This window comes from Python bivittatus, unplaced genomic scaffold (genome assembly GCF_059951505.1).
Source record: "Python bivittatus isolate LINGU-HERP-01145 unplaced genomic scaffold, Pbiv_v1 ctg000700_np1212, whole genome shotgun sequence".
In the NCBI taxonomy this organism is placed as follows: Eukaryota; Metazoa; Chordata; class Lepidosauria; order Squamata; family Pythonidae; genus Python; species Python bivittatus.
Genome location: NW_028277098.1, coordinates 9,842,115 through 9,858,918, shown reverse-complemented (window position 1 = coordinate 9,858,918; position 16,804 = coordinate 9,842,115). Strand labels below are relative to the sequence as shown.

Sequence of the window (16,804 nt, the reverse complement as noted above, 5' to 3'; positions counted from 1 at the left end):
AACAATAAACGAGTAGTGCTCACAACAGACGTCTCTGAAATAAATTCTCAGGACTACCAGATCTGAGCTGCAAACATCCCAGTGACCATGGGATGGCAACAAAGAATCAAAATGCCATGTATCTTTTTGCTGCCATCTAGGATTATTCAGAGAACCAGTTCTGTGTAGTGGTGAAGGCATCAGGCTAGAAACCGGGAGACTGTGAGTTCCAGTCCCGCCTTAGGCATGAAGCCAGCTGGGTGACCTTGGGCCAGTCCCTCTCTCTCAGCCCTAGGAAGGAGGCCAGGGCAAGCCACTTCTGAAATTTTGCCAAGAAAACTGCAGGGACTAGTCCAGGCAGTCGCCAGGAATCAACACTGCCTTGAAGGCACACACACAGGATTATTCAGTTTTTTGCAGCCCAAATCTGGTAATAAGTTATTTTGATGTGTAATGTAATGGCTGAGAATATGAGTCTTAACTATAGTTCAGATCTCACCTTGACTGTTAACATGGCTTTAACTAAGAGCAATGTTTCAGTAGCATCCATAACCACAAAAGATCAAATCAGAACTAAAGATATATGACTCATTTTAGAAAAATGACACCAACTTGCTTGGAAAAACATGGAGACAGTATTCTAACTTCATTGATAATGAGCCACTATGCTTGTCACTATCTCATTCAGAAACAGCAGTGAAAATCTCAGTTCTCCTAGGAATATATCATTGAAAGTTGTTTCAATGCTCTAACAAGATAAAAATCATTAATGAAGGCCTTAATTTTTAATACCACAGAACAGTAGTGCCCCCCCCCCAAAATGATGGGGGAGATTAGCTTGTTTTCTATCACTCACAGCTATTTATGCTCTGGGCATATTTCCCGCATTGTTTGCTATGCCTTAGGTACAGACTATGTGAGCAAAGGCATGCCTGCACAGAAATCAGTTATCCCTGAACTATGGTTATGGGTTGCCTAAGGCTGGGAAGAGATGACCAAGGATAGGAATGAAAGACAAAGGGTCATGCTACACATTACTCTAAACACATTCTTAACAAAACAGGAGAGAGTATGACCCGACATATTGCACTGAACAAACTTTTAAAAACATGATTGTTGTTTGAAGTTTGTTAGCTTTTCAGTTGCCCACTGTAGCTTAAGGGCTGCTTGGTCTTAATATTTATCTCACCCAGCTGTGAAAAGCATTGCCTGCTGATTTCTGTATATTAGAGCAAGCAATGGGGGGGAGGAAAGGTGATGATATATCATCAGTGAGGAAGGGTCAACCCTTTATTTTTATTCAAGCAGACGTTTAATTATACAGTATATGCACATTAAGCCTGTCATAAGTTTTACTTATTTGGGGATGGAGGAAGTGAAAAATTATGCCACCAAATTTTGGCTGTTTGCCATTAGACTTTGGCGGCATCATCTGGAGATGTTCCAGAGGATATAAAAAGAGTCTGGGAGCCACTCATGACTCAGATGCCATTGGTTGCTTATACCTGCCATATACAAAGTTGCTCTTGAGACACAAGAGCAGGGCCAGGCTAGATTTCTAGATGGAGGTTCCATTGTCCAGCTACATTTACAGGTTATGTATGTGCATGTTTACTCACAGTTGAGTCCTTCTGTTGATTTGTTTGTATAATGTTTCCATTGTATCCAACCATTCCACCAAAGAGTTTAAGGAAGTACATATGACTCTACTGCAACTATCACAACTATCACTATGAGAGGTTTGAAATAATGCCTGGGTTCATAACCATGGTTACAGCAGGCCGTGGGGGAGGGGATCATCTAGTGGTCAAAGGCTGCACTTATTATTGTTGGGGATCTAAGGCCACACTACACATGTGGGCCAGATTGAGTTTCTGGAAAATATTTTGGAGGTTTTCTTTGTTTTTTTAACCATGGTATGTCCATTTTGGAGATTACACTATGGTTTTCATGTTCCCCATCTCAAACCCTGTTGTGTGGTTTAATTCCCCTTCCATTTTCATGTAATTTAAAACGTGGCTTTATCTTTTTTAAATTCTGGATAGTAATACTGTAATTGAATGAATGACAAATAGCAACCCAGTCATTTTATTGTTCCAGAGTATCAGTAATAGGGCTGCCCCATGATTAACAAGTATACTTCAAGCCTGATTGCTACTCATACATTTCAAGGGTAATGAAAAGCCAGTGGGCAGATCAGTGATGTTTGTGATATGAAGCCCATGTTTATGTTGCATTATGAGCTTTCTACTTAGCCAAGCGATTAGAGAAGTCACCTTTGTGGCTCAGAGAGCAAATGCTGCAATAAAACTCAGCAGATGCAAGTTGATATTGTAATGAAGCAAAACATTGCAACTCACCATGAGTTAGTTCCAGCAGTGCAATTTCATATGGTGCCCCAACTGATAAAAATACACAGTAATTTCCCAGAATTAGTTTGATCAGCCAGCTGTATATATCAAGTATAGAGATTAAATTCTATGAACTAAAGGCAGAATGTCATAGGCAGCAATCACCGACAGAACTAGCAATAACATTCTGAACATGCATGTCGTTTTAAGGGAGACTTCATCCAGTCATATGAATTTTGTATTTCCTGTTCTTTCCGACCCTGAAACCAGGTATAGGGATTGAGCTGATATTTGAATTGCAAATATGGAAGTATTAAATTTAATTACTGTAGAGCCACAAAAGATAATGTATTCTAAACAAATGTTTAACTGGCAAGTACTTTGCCCTGCCAACTGTTACATATCACTCTACTGAAGCATTTTGCCATATCTATAATGCAAGTTTATTCTTCTGGGTAAATAGGAAGAGAACTTGCAGCCTTCACCTGATTGTTTTAGGTTTTATAGTTGTCAGAATCAACTCTTTAAAATCGAAGGGTGTTTTACTCACGCTGCAACCTAGGACACTTGCAGTCAATCAGGCTTTGTATCATGGAAGTCTTCTGATTATACATAGGGCAATGTAAAGTTACCTGGACACTATGGGAACAGGTATATTTACTTGTTCCCAGGTCTACAGGGCTCAGAAGAATTCCCTCCCTGGTGCAAATTAGGGTTTTAGCTATCAAACATGGAAGGAGGAAAGATTAATTTTTGAAGTTTCTTAAACAACTCTGTGTGCCATTTGGGAATGTAAACACTGCAGACATTGCTGTAAAGCGTCACACTGGATTGTGGCCATTGTGAGACTTCCATCTAATTTCCTGGAAGGTGGTTGCTTAATCATAAAGTAAGCACCCAATGCAGACTGATATGCAGTAATGTGATTAAAATATGATAATATAAGGTCTATAGTTACACAATATGATTCAGAGAAACTTCCTTAACCATAGCATGGCTTAATGTGTGGTATGAATCCATTTTGCTATGGTTAAATCTTGTTTATTCTGTTGTACCAAGAAAAGAAACAGCTTGCTCCAAACTCATATATACATCTGCTATGTGATGGTAATTAGTCTATAACTGGATTGAAACATCAGGTTAAAATTAGGGCTGCAAACATCCAGGTAATTAGTAGATGGTAGCCAAGAGGTACAACTCCCCCTTGGCTGCCATCTAGGGTTCAACCAGATTCTTAAAATGCAGAAATGATAGCTCTAGTTATGTTTTGATTCTGATTTTGAACTAATACAATTTACTCAGACACTAGTTTGTAAACCATGGTTTATGGGTACTATGTAGGTAAACACCACTAATGAAGGCTGGCTTCACATGTCACATTAAACCAGACTCTAATCATGGTTCCTTAAATAAGCTATAAGCCATGCAATGTGCTAACCCATGGTTAACCGTGGAAGGAAGCTCCCATAGAAAGGTTGGGAAAACGCAAAGGTTTTCTTCCTATGTATGTCTATAGCAAAGTATGGCAAGAAAAAAAGAAACCTTTGCTCCATTCTGATGTTCTTGGTTAGATACCAAAGAAGAGCTTCTGGAAGATCCCTTAAAATGTGGCTTTTTCAGCAGGCCTGGGGATCCCCTGCCAACAGGGAGCCCATGTGTTGGCTGCATCAGATATAATATTCTGATGCATTCCCTCTCGCCGCCTTGTTTTTTAATTTATGTTCATTGTTTTAAGTGACTTTTGTATAATGTTTTAATTGTTGGTTTTATTGTACACCACCCAGGATTGCTTTGTGTGAGATGGGTAGCCATATAAATTTGATAAATAAATAAGATTCAAGTTCTTCCCTGTCAGGCAAGTTCCCAGTCATTTTAGAAATAACAAGGATCTCTACATACATGCCAGCTCCAGCAACAACTCCAATTTCAGAAAGCTTCTGCTTCTGTCAGAGTTCTTTTTATCAATTAGCTGGCTGGTGGCATCTGTGTGTGTGTGTATCTGTTCGGAGACTACAGATTCATTGGAAGTCTGGGAAGAAAATAATGTGGGACAGGAAAGAGCAGTAGCTGAGATCTTGGGGGATCAGGAAGAAGGCAAGCAGAAGCCACTGAGAGTAGCCTAAAGAAAAGGAAAAGCAATTGTGCAACTAAGGAATCAGCAAGTTCCAAAGTAACAGAGTGCGTGTGTATGAAGCTCGTTATCAAGTGACTCACAACCTGGAATCGGAGCAGAGTATCTGCAGGGAGCTTGTTGGATAAAAGACCACACAGCAACTAGGAGTGAAAGTAAGTTAGAGTGGCTGAAGTGGTCTCAGCAACCCTTAAAGAAACAATCACAAATATTACAGCAATGGTGTAATAGTTTGATTCAGTACGCAGAGCTACAAGGAGCTTACTTAAGGACTCTGTAAATAATGCAGCTGGCTAGCAGGAAAAGCTTGGTGTATATGTCATAAAATAAGGAAACAGCTAGTTTTGGGCCTTTATGTTACTGAAACAAAAGGTCTGCTTCTGTACCTGTTGAACAATAAAAAAAACCCTGTGAGGGTGAAACGTGTTCCTTCTTGTATGTTTATCATCCGAAATAAACTGGTGACATAGCCTCATAGCCTCCTTAAACCATAAGCTACTTAACCACATTATAGTCTAGTGTGATTGGCAAATCTAGCCACAGAACTAAGACCAAGCAAAACACATTGTGGCTTCCAGCAAAGTGTAAATCCAATCAGTAATCTGTAGGATGGCTCATACAGCTCTCTAAGGCTTACAGCCCAATCTTTTATTTCTTTAAGAGCAATCAGCTGGGTTGATATAACACACTAACCAACAATGTGATCCACACTAGTTTTGGCTAATGTTGCTGTGCCATTCCAGCCACTATAATTCATGAACCAAGATCTATGCATTAGTATATTGAATAAACCCAATTAATTGTGGATCATTTGTTTAACTCTGGAGTCCTTGGGGTTCTCTGAGCTTGGTTCTTTTCTTGCAAACAATTCATTATCATTTAAGTTATGATTTGCTTCACATTTATGTGAGGTATAAAACTAGGGTTAGGGTTAGGGTTAGGACACACCTGATAGGACACACATGGCACTCCAGATGTTGCTGAACAGCAGTCCTAGCCAGCATGGCATCTGGAGTATCACTGATTGCCTATCACTACTTAATAGTCAGATATTGTTGGATTCACACTTTACAAAAAAAGGGTTTGCTGAACAAACTAAGACAAATATTTTCAAATCATTATCACTGGATTATTTCATCATGATAAATTAAAATCAGACAAACCACATTCATAGGTGCCCACAAAGAGGACAAGGGGTCATGATGTTATCCCACAAGTGACGTGAATTATCATGACTCCAATAGATAACCATGTCATTTGCACGACATACTTCATTTTGATGTTGTTGTGGCTTGTTATGGATGTCTATGACCACATTATAGCCTAGCCCTCTGTCTGTACCCAGCTTCTGAAATTGTGTATTCTGTTTTCTATTCTATGCTTACTTTCTGCTTGTAGCAGATAACCTACTTGTTGGGGGTTTCTCAATGTTCATTCTGTATGCTGATTGATTTGACACATCACATTAAACCATGCTTTTGTTACTGTAGCTAAGCAACAGTTGGCTGGGTTCATATATCCTGATAAAACATAAATCATGGTTTATATACCACAGTGGCTCCATTCATGTAACGTGGTAAACCAAAAGTAAATAAACCACATTATGGCTTAGCACAACCCATGAACCCAGTCAGGAGCATGTGCAGCTTTCCAGACTTTGTGTCCATGTGTAGACTTTGGAGCCCCTTGACAGCAATTGATAGACTGGTAGGACTCTTTCCTTCCATTCTGAGGCAGGAAACCCAGGGAAAACTGGAGGTAAACCTAAATAGGCTTAGAAAACAAATGAACATCACAGAATTTCCCCACCCAGTTTGCATCATGGCCTCACTGCTGCCACTCTCATATTCCAGAGAGTATTCCACATATTCCTTGCACTTTAACATACCCTCCCCTGTGCCCTTTCTAGTAGGCATTTGTACAAGATGAAGCCCATGTTGTTTTATGCTTTGGGTTAGTTGGCTCCAATGTCATTTACTCAAAAGATTCACATTCCTGTCTGACCATCTGTTAGCATATTAGGAAATTCTCCAGGTACTTTTCCCTAAACTGCTAGAAAGTGCTGTGATAGTTTGTTTGCTTTTCACAGGAATGTGGATGATTCTGGTATTTGTTTATATCATCTGAGGGTTATCTGCATCCATAATAAGCCATGCTTAGCCTCATTGTGTCCAAGTTGTCATGACTCAAACTGATGTACCTACCTAAGCACTAGAATTAATAAGATGGAAATAATGGAGATGTTTGCAGATGAGAGCCATCAACAATGAGACTGATAGATCTATTTGTCCCTTCTGTACAACTATCATAGGTATAGCAAAAGAGGAGTGGCTGGTGGCTGGAATACTTCTTTCTAGTATTTTTATACTGTACTACCTATGATATTTATATTTATGACCTGAAAGACTAGGTTATGGACAGATCATCATGGAGAAAATCTATTTATGTGGTCACTAAGAGTCAACAGTGACTTGATGGCACATAATCAATATTGATGATGATAATCTATATCAGTGCTTCCCAAACCTGGGTAAATTACCCAAAAGTGGGTAAAAGTGGTTTTTCTTTGGGTAATGATGCACAAATCCCATCACAACAGGGACATTTAAATTGACATAAGCAAAAAGGACTTTCTGATAAGTGGTTTTGAGTAATGAAGGAAAAAGTTTGGGAAGTACTGATCTACATGGTTAAATAAATAGCATTTTACAAACTAAGCAAAAGAGATTCAGAACACAAGAATGCAAACCAGAAGTACCTGTGGTTACTATGTTCCTTTGTATTGGCCTGAAAGTATCACAATGTGTAACTAAGATAATTTTATAGAGGACACTATGAACATGCTTGCATGACGCACTAAATCAGGTTTAGTACTGATAATGGGTAAACTATGTACCCACTGGTGATGAATGGCCAGCCATGATTTGCTGACTGACCTCCATATTGGTATTCTTACTTGTGTGACTGGTCAGTGATTCTTGATTTGTCTATTGTTTAGAGTCAAGAAGAACAGCAATTAGTGTGCCCAATCGGGATTGGAGACATTATTTTATTCCAAAGAATTCACAGAGCATTCAAGTAAACTAAGGTCAGTATTTACAAGAGGAACTCCTGGTTCAGTTATTAGGCCAAGATGTAGTCACAAGGCAATGCAGGATAGAAGGCACACATAGTTCTATACTTAGGATGTAAAGGGATATAACATCACCTGGTCCTGGAAAAAATCAGGGCTTCCCAGTTGTAAGACAAGACTCAGAAGGTGTTTCAGTTAAAAAATGGAAGTTCTTCCCCACCCTCTGGAAATAATTGCTTGTATTAAAACCTAGATCCCCAGAATTGAGATTGCCCCATGCTTCTCTTGGATCCTACTCTTTTTCCTGTCTTGGACAAAGAGTGATCCATGATAGTCACCATACCCAAGCCAGGCCAATTAAGTTTTTGGTAGGTCATTTTGCCCTCAAAAGGAGTCCTAGTACAATTCTGAGCTGACATCTTGATCCTGGTTGCGTGCTATTTTTTGTAGCATCACAATGAGGCTGGGGAGGAGCAAGGCTTGCCTAGATGCAACTGCTGCTTCCTCAAAGAAACATACAACAGCAGTGACTCATCCTGCCTCCCCTAACTGGGAAATGTTATTACTGCTCTGTGGCCAGCATCAGAATGCGGGAACCAATGCAAATTCAAAAGAAGATGGGGTGCAGAAATATATTATAAAGGCTGGCCCAGAAGGGGTGCGGCAGTCCTGGGTTTGGTAGGTCTACTAGAACTGGGCTGAAGAAAATCCAGGGCCCCCCAGATGACAGCAGTCTCTTTGCTGCTATCTAGAGGCAATTCAGATGTTTGCAGCTCGAACCTGGTAGCCCTGGGATCTGGGTGGGGAGTGAAGTCAAAGGCATACCTTTTCAAACTTTGGGCACTAATTCCGACCAGTGTGTTTCTGATTCCCTGAGGTAGAACAGAGTTTTTATTTTCAAAATATTATTGCTGCATGCTGCATAAGCAGAAGTCCAAGAAAAAACACTGTTCCTTATATTCTGCAGAGAACAAAGGGGAGAGTAATAAAGGCAACCAGACAATGAAACACCTCCTTTGCGCCTGTGTTTTCTTAACATCCCTTGTTGGAAAGTCATGATATCAAAGGGCATACAAGTACTATCAAGCTTGTTATTTGAATGCATTTCTCATTCAAGGCTTAGGAGAATCTAGTTCCCACAGTGGCAAAGACTGTTTCAAGCCCAGTTACTAATGTCTTTTTCAATTGAATCTATTCTTTTGGGAACTGAGAGGCAGAATGCATACTGGATGAGGATGGTGGAGAAAGCACAAATAATTAAATTTAAAAAATTAAACCATATCATTTTTTTCTGATCCTGATATGTTGGCAGGTATGGTTGAGTGTGGCCATGCAAAGCCAAGTTTGTATAAGTTAATGTATCTATAAAGGGCAGAATATGGAATAGTGTAGGATTGTTCAAAGGAAATAAGCTTTGGGGAAGTGGCCAGAACTCAGAGTGGCATTTTACATGCATTTTAGCTTCCAGAAAAGGAAGCATTCTGTTCCGACAGGAAACGACCTTTGCTCCTTCTATGCACACTCACATCATCTGTATAACACAAACTATGTTACTGCACTCTCCCCTTGAGTTGCAAGAAACCTGTGAAAGAGGAAGCCTCTTGAGAAGAGAGACAATAACTAAAGACTTACTACAGAAATGTCAGATTCATTTAAAAGCACCACGTGCACTTCAGTCAGCTTTACTACCTCACCCAAATCGCCAAGGAGAGACCCTAGAGATACCCAGGGCTGCAAGTCCCCACGAGAATGCCAGTTCCTTTGTTAAATTTGTGCTTCTTTCATTCTACTTTTAACTCTATCTCATAAAAACATTATATTCAAAAACATCCCCCTCTACCATTTCCCTGTCCTTCCTGTGGGTCTGACATTCTGCACATTCCTGAGAAATCTCTGTAAGAAGACCACCCTCTAACAGCTCCCATCAAGACACCCTCTCCTGGTCATTTTGGACAATTCATCAGCAGTTTCCTGAATAAAGGAAGATTACCCCATCACTAATGCCAAGAAGAAATGTAGTGCATAAAGAAATGCTTCCTTCCTTTTGGGGGCAGCACCCTCAGTAGTGGCAGAACCTAGCCTTTCTGGTGGTCTGGGAAGCTAGCACTTGAATTCCAGGGCTGCTAGATTGGAAAGTTGAAAAGACATATCAGAAGAAGGCAATGGCAAATCGCCACACTGCTGCCAAGATAACGGTATGGATGCGGTCAGCAGGGACTGAGCTCCATTCAAGGGCATCTTTACCATATTTATCCCATTGAGAAGTTCAACTGTGTAAGGGTTTTGGCGGAAGTCCCAGGATCCTTGCCAATAAAAGGAGGCAATGATCAGTGGGAGAAGCAGATAAAACCTTTGCGTCATACTGTGAAAAGGCTTGGGGCAACCCTGTTTCTATTCTAGAGAAAAACTCTCCATTTGAATTTCGAGTCTGAAATTAGTGAAGGGTCTGCAATCCTATAGTCACTGACCTGGAAGTAAGGACCTTGAACACAGTGGGTCTTATTTCTGAGTGAACATATATAGGGGAGCATGGAAGTGACAAAAAAGGAACCGTGGGGGGGGGGGAAATCACCGCATTTATCGGCATATAACACACACTTTTTTCCTTAAAATTTGGGGCTGAAATCCTAGCTGCATGTTATACGCCGATACTCAAGCGGCAGGTGGAGCCTTCATTTGAGCCAGGGCTGTAACCGGGGCAGCTCCGCAGAGCAGGAGGTGAGTGGCAGGCAAGCAAGTGAGTGAAAACTGGCGCTCCCCATCGCTCGCGTGAGCAAAAATCACAGTGCTCCCCATCGCTTGTGCAAGCGCCTGGTTTTCTTCGTTCAGAGGGGTGCTTTTTCTTTCATATTTACCTTATAAGTGGTATAAATATTAATCAACAAAAAGTTCAGAGCTCCCTTTATTTTGCTTCCAAGTCATTTATTTTAAATTTACGTTTTTTTACTCAAAGTTCCTTCTTAAAATTAAGGTGTGTGTTATACACCTGTGTGTGTTATATGCCGATAAATACGGTAAGTAACGAATTAAACGCATCATTATCCTGTGCACCAGTTTTTACTATGCCTTAATTTTCCATTGTTTTTTTTTTATTATTATTTTTATTGAAAGCCTACAGCAGGATTGAATGTCATGAGTCATTGGTATTACTCATTCTGTCAACCAGACAACCGCTGGTTGACAGAATTTATTTCTCAGATAATTCCTTATATAAGCCATGTCCTCAGACTGGCAATTCGAGGTCTCCTCTGGAATTCAGACTGGGGAATAAAAAAGAAAACAGTAAGTTTCAAACATCCTTGCTAGCTGCTTTGTTATTTTGTACGGAAACAGCATAGAAAATTTGATGGCTAGAAATAAGGGATGGAGGAGTGATTGAGTAATACATCTAGAAACAAGTGGGAGATACATGACTGTCACCTAAATTAGACCGTCTGTTTTCTCTGGTTATGTCTAATTTATCCTTCTACAACCTGAAATGATTCAAATATTCTGACTGGATTCAGCGGCATGCAAATTTAACAAATATATAAATGTGTCTGAGATTGCAACTCCCACAACTCATAACCAGCAAAAGACCATTTGATCCAGCCAAAAGCTATGCTGGCATAGAACGATAGGTGTTGCAGTCCTAACACTTCTAGATTTAATTCTGCGTGTGACCTATGATTACAGTGCAACTTATCCCACACCACAGTGGATGCTGCCTGTTATCACACATTTTGCACAACTTGATGTTGCTGAAGAAGAGAAAGATTTGGGCGTGGCAGTTTTATAGCTGCTCTGCATATTAGATGAAGAGATTCTGGTGCATTAAGAACAGTGACTCTGTACCTTTTAATAAAAAGAATGGGATACAGGACAGACACTTCATTTGTATTGAAGCATAATTTGATAGGTTTTCAGAGGAAGTGGGAAAATATCCCTTGTCCACTGCTTATACCATCCATTCAACACATAGGTTGGGAAACAAATAGATGCATGATACAAAGATTGTAATGTGTCAGCTAAATATGAACTGGTCTCCTGGGCAAAAGATAGGTCAGCGTTGGGGATGTTGGCAGGAAACAGTTCTGGTCCACGTGTTTTAATCCAAGAAGCTCAGTGGTGGGATGAAACCAAAGATAGCTAAGGACTAATTTTGCTTCTGATCACAGGCAAAAAGATTGTTCTAGTTTCATCTGAGAATCTGCCAAAAGACATGCAGCATAGAATGTTATAAAAAAAATCCGCAGATAAAGAGATGCAGATAAAGCAGGCTGAGACGCAGATAAAGATGGCTTTCCAGATGCCATTTTTCTTTCAGCGTCCTGAAATCATACCTAGCAGAGCCACTGGTGGGGGATGTTAGGAACTGCAGTTCCAGCAACTTCTGAAATACCACAGTTGCTCAACCCTGTTCTAGAGAGAAGAAAAAAGAATAATATTAGGGTAGCTGTAGGCAGTAATAAGGAAAGCAAACGTTATGAAAGATTATCTCCAAATGACATTGCTTCCATGTCCAAAGAGAAACTCAACCACAGAGGGTAATTATCCAGGAAACAGCTCTACTATCTGGCTTGCTCTCTAGGACTCAGGTGCCATTTTCGGTATTATAGAAGAAAAGTCTATTTGGCAGGAACCTTTTTGTCTACAAAAAGCCCAGTAACATTGTGTTTCCTGGAGTAGAACTGTTGTGCCTCTACACTTCTATGCTCAACATCTTCTGCTTCTCTCTCCACATTCCTCACACTATTTCCAGAAGTGGATCTCTTCATCTTGCAGCAGGCAGGCTAGCTCTGATTTCTACTTTTACTGTATCAGTAATTTTCACGCAGGGATTGCCTTTCTTTAAAAAAAAAAAAAAACGCATTGGAGGTAATATATAATGTACCATTGAAAACAAATTCATCTTGATAACACCGGATTTCCAAAGGTTTTTGTGCCTGTGTTTGTAGTGGCAGCTGGCTTCCACAATTATTACAGGCTGATCAAGGACTTCAAATAAAGATATGCTGTGGTCTGCTCTTCTTCTGCAGCTCCTCTCCAGGTAGGGAGATCTGACGTTCCTCTCTTCCTATCAAGACAAGAATCTTGTGGTGACAACTCAGGGAAGCGACAGTTATCTGAGCTGCAATTCCTGAAACCTACATAGTTAGCAGTCCCCAGTGCTTCAGAGAAAGATGCCACCCTCTTTTACTGAGCAAATAATTAGAGATTAGTTGTTCTTCTGCATTAATCAATATAGAATATGGCTTTATAATCTTGTGGGCCCTTAAGACTGCATTTGCCATTAGGCAGAAGACAGCTATGCTAATGGAAGGGAACATAACCAAGACATTTGAAGGCCAGAGCTGTGCACGATCTCTATCTCCACTCCTTAAACCAGCTTGCTTTCCTCTCATCAGTATTCACTTAAAATCTTACTGCCAGTCTGTACATGGTATGAGGGTAAGGACTGAGATACCACCTCATCAGCCCAAGGTGAGATCATACCTTGGACTTGCCTACTTATCACTTGAATTATTTACCAACTGATTTTTAATCAACCTACCTCAGTGATAAGCTGAGGAAATATTGCATCTGCTGTATGATGCAACACAATTGCTAATGTACTATGTGTGGATGTCTATGATAAGTTCCCTTATCATTAAACTAAGTGTTTCTCTAAGGGTCAGATCATCTGCAAAATTGCACTGATTGATTGATTGATTGATTGATTGATTGATTGATTGATTATGTGCTGTCAAGTCATTGTGGACTCTTAGCGGCCACATAGATTTTCTCCATGACGATGCACCAATTGAGCTCCCATTATTCAATAAGACTATACCAAGTGGCCAGGCTTTGCCTTAACAATGCATTTTGTGCCAAGGAGACAATGCTGTTCACCTTGACAAGGGCCACTGACGGCATAATTACTGATAACAAAAGTGCCTAGTGTCAATTCTGAGATCTCCTCCAGCATGACTAGTTGCTGGAAGTTCTCCTGTCCCTTCCAGCAGCTTCACTTCACCGTGAGGAGCAGGAAGGGCTGTATTTTGTCACAAAGCAGTTCCAAGGGGATGCTTTATTTGAAGCACTGTTGAAGTGAAGCTTGCAAAGCCCCATTATTCAGGACTTGCTGTTGAATGGGTGAACTAACTCTATAGTTCATCGGAGGGGAAGCTCTGCAGGTAATAGTGGGTCTTTTAAACCTGCAAATAACAGATGTATTATGAGATTGGCCTTAACTAAGTCATGGATTGTACCAAAATGAAAAAGCAAAGACAGCTAGAAGTTTGGAACAAAAGGATGTTATTTTCCTATGATTGCACTCTATTCCACTGCAATGCCGCTACTGTATCTAATCTGAATTCCTGCAAACAGGTTTATTTTTGCCACTTTGCTACCCTAGACAGAATTTCATCTCACTGGTAGCCCATTTCCCTTTCTGCCAGATGGCTTAGTCTAACTGAGGAAGGCTTAAACAGATTGACTCAAATTCCTGTAATTGTCATTATCTAAGTGTTAACAGCCTGGCATTATTCAAATGTTTCCCACTTCAAATCCCCTCCTTATGTTTCTCCGGGAGGGAACAGTCATTCTGCCCAGAGTGATATTTGAGACCCATGTGTGTAATCGGATAGTGAAGTGTTCCATGTACCGCAACACATCTGGGGAATGGTGTCACCTCTCACACTAAAAGGAGGCTGCTGTGCAGGATTACCTTGCTTCACTCTGGAGCTGTTTTGGCTCTCATAACTGAGAGCATGTTTGCATTCTGTGGCTTGTTCTGTTCCTGCTCTCGTATTTGCATGAATGCTTTTTTTATTTTCCATTACGTCTGTGTGTGCCAAGTTATGCCATGTGATAAGAGCCAGTGCCAAAGGGTGGGTCAGTGACATCTCAGCCCCAAGCTCAGAGACAGACGATTAAAAAAGGTATTAAACGCTTTTCTGCCTTCCTCCAAGAGTAAAGGGAGTATATCCAAAGAGTAAAAGGAAAGGAATTGATTGGTTAAAAAGAGGAGGTACTACTTTCCCTTGCTGTCACAATTTTGTGAACGGGGGGGGGGGGGGGGGGGGGGTCGGGGGTCCAGATGCTGAATCAAGTGTGTGGACAAAAGCATCTTGACTCTGATGTACCTGCATGCTGGCAAAACACGGGTCAGTTGTTTCTGTTCATCCTATCACCCCATGATCATTTTCTCCCCCTAGAAAGATGCTTTGATATGAAGGGCAAGCAGTGAGGGAGGGGGGATTTGTTTAAAATTTTACAGTAAGCAGAAGATACCTTGAAAGGGTTATATGGAAGATAGCTTGTCTTGCCCTTCCTTCTGTGTTCCTGATGATCTAGGCTACAATCCTTTGTGCAGTTATCTGAGAGAATAAAATCCTTTGACCTCAATAGAATTCATTTCTGAATAGACATACATAGAAATCCATTGTTAAATGCTAACTCTGGAAGCCACTTTCAAATCCCGAGATAGATGTTCACATCTGGCAGAGTGAGGTGAATCCTGAGAAAGTAGAATAGTTGCATCTTGAAGGGAAAATTGCATTCTTTAATTAAAAAAAAATTCATGAGAAAGAGAAGGGAAGGGCTTTCCAAGATGCATTATTTTTCAGATTACACCCCATTTATCATCGCAGGATTTTACCATTTTATTCTGCTTAACATGCATACCAGCCCCATATTGAATCTTCACTAGGTCCATTTTGCCAAATTCATCATGGCCATGTTATTTATTTCTGTTCAAACTCTTATAGCTTGTCTTTCACTTATATGGGGCCCTGTCACATCTACAAATAGCAATGCAGGTGTCTTCTAGACTTCAGAATTCACAAATTTCCACCCTTACAGGTAGTTCAACATGGAACCAAATGGATCTGCTGGGGAAGAGATCTTTCATCATGTTGAAACTATACAAATCTGGACAACCCTTTTGTTAACTTCTTTCTGAGTATATCTTTACGATCAACATGCAGCCCAAAGCCATGTACTTATTTGCTTAGATTAATGTCCCATTCAGTTCTGGCTTAATCCCAATGACCACATTATCTGAAAATGGTGGGAGCTGAAGTCCATCATATTTAAAAGGCACCAGTTTGGGAAAGCTATAGTTCCCAGAATGTTTACCCAAGCCTACTCCAACCTACATGTGTAATGAAATCTACCCACTAAATAAAAAGTGTAGACCTTGGTCACCAAAGTTTTCCAATCCCTGGGTTAGATATATATTTCTGTTTCAGCTCCTAAAGTAACTGGTCTGTGCTACATTAGTCATGAGAATGAACCCTACATGTTTTCTAAGGTTAAAAATAAACAGTTAGGAACATTTTCTGCACTAAAGGATGAGACAGACATTCAAGTGACTATGTAAACAGTAGAAATTGCCTTGGATAAATGTTTTGCTACTCACTGGCTTACTATTTTGGAAATTATGCAGGTTTCTTTTCTATTTGTCTTGTTTCCACCTCTGTAATATTTGCTCCCTGTTTGTCAAAATGTCATTCCTTTTGGGGTGGCCTTGCTCTGCTCTCCTAACATTAAACTCAGGCACTGTGACTTGGGTGGAGATCAAAACATATTGAGATCCCCAATCAATCATTGCAGCTGCATCCTCTGGATTTTATGCAAACATTTAGCCTAAATAGAACTACCAAATCTGGGCTAAAAATCCAGATGACCATTAAATGACACCAAAGAGATGCAGAAAATGCAGAAAGTTTGCTGCCGTCTAGCTGGAAATTGGTAGGTTTATCTCTCAATGAAATCACTACCCATGTTCTCACAGAGGATTAATCAAGAACAAATATTTCCTGGTCTGTATGCCAAGTTTCACCAAAGTGGCACCCTCCTGATTCTGGGAATTGTATTCCATTGTGTATCCTAGAATTCCCAATCAACATAACCAAAAGCTACACTGGCTGGGAAATGTATGAATTCTCTTAACATATCTGGAATGTTCTAGATTGGACATTGCTGAATTACTGGTTCCAATACAGCTGTTACCATTCTTGGCAAGATCTGGTAGATACTCTTCTAAAATAGTGAAACCAGTTGCATCACAAAGACACACAAATTACAGCAAAATTAGACAAGCAATTAGCATCATCATGCTTTCCCCAATCAATGCTCCATTGTGGCTGAAGTTCTGTGATTTTCTGTTCACAAAATGGGAAATGGAGGGATGGGGGAAAAGGGCCATTTTCACTCTAAACAAAAAACCCCATTTCAAGGAATCAGGATATACTGTTCATATTCTGGGAATGCAATATCTAGTTGAGTTCTACAAAAACTTCAAGA

General features: G+C 40.2%; 1 long non-coding RNA gene across 1 annotated transcript in view; it reads left to right on the top strand.

The window, feature by feature from the left end:
- The first annotated feature begins 1,529 nt into the window (after positions 1-1,529).
- Positions 1,530-16,804, top strand: part of LOC148214129 (uncharacterized) — a 28,732-nt gene continuing 13,457 nt past the window's right edge. Inside the window, exons 1-2 of the long non-coding RNA XR_015798476.1 lie at positions 1,530-1,578; positions 7,460-7,549. This is a non-coding gene — a long non-coding RNA (uncharacterized LOC148214129). The remainder of the gene's footprint in view (positions 1,579-7,459; positions 7,550-16,804) is intronic.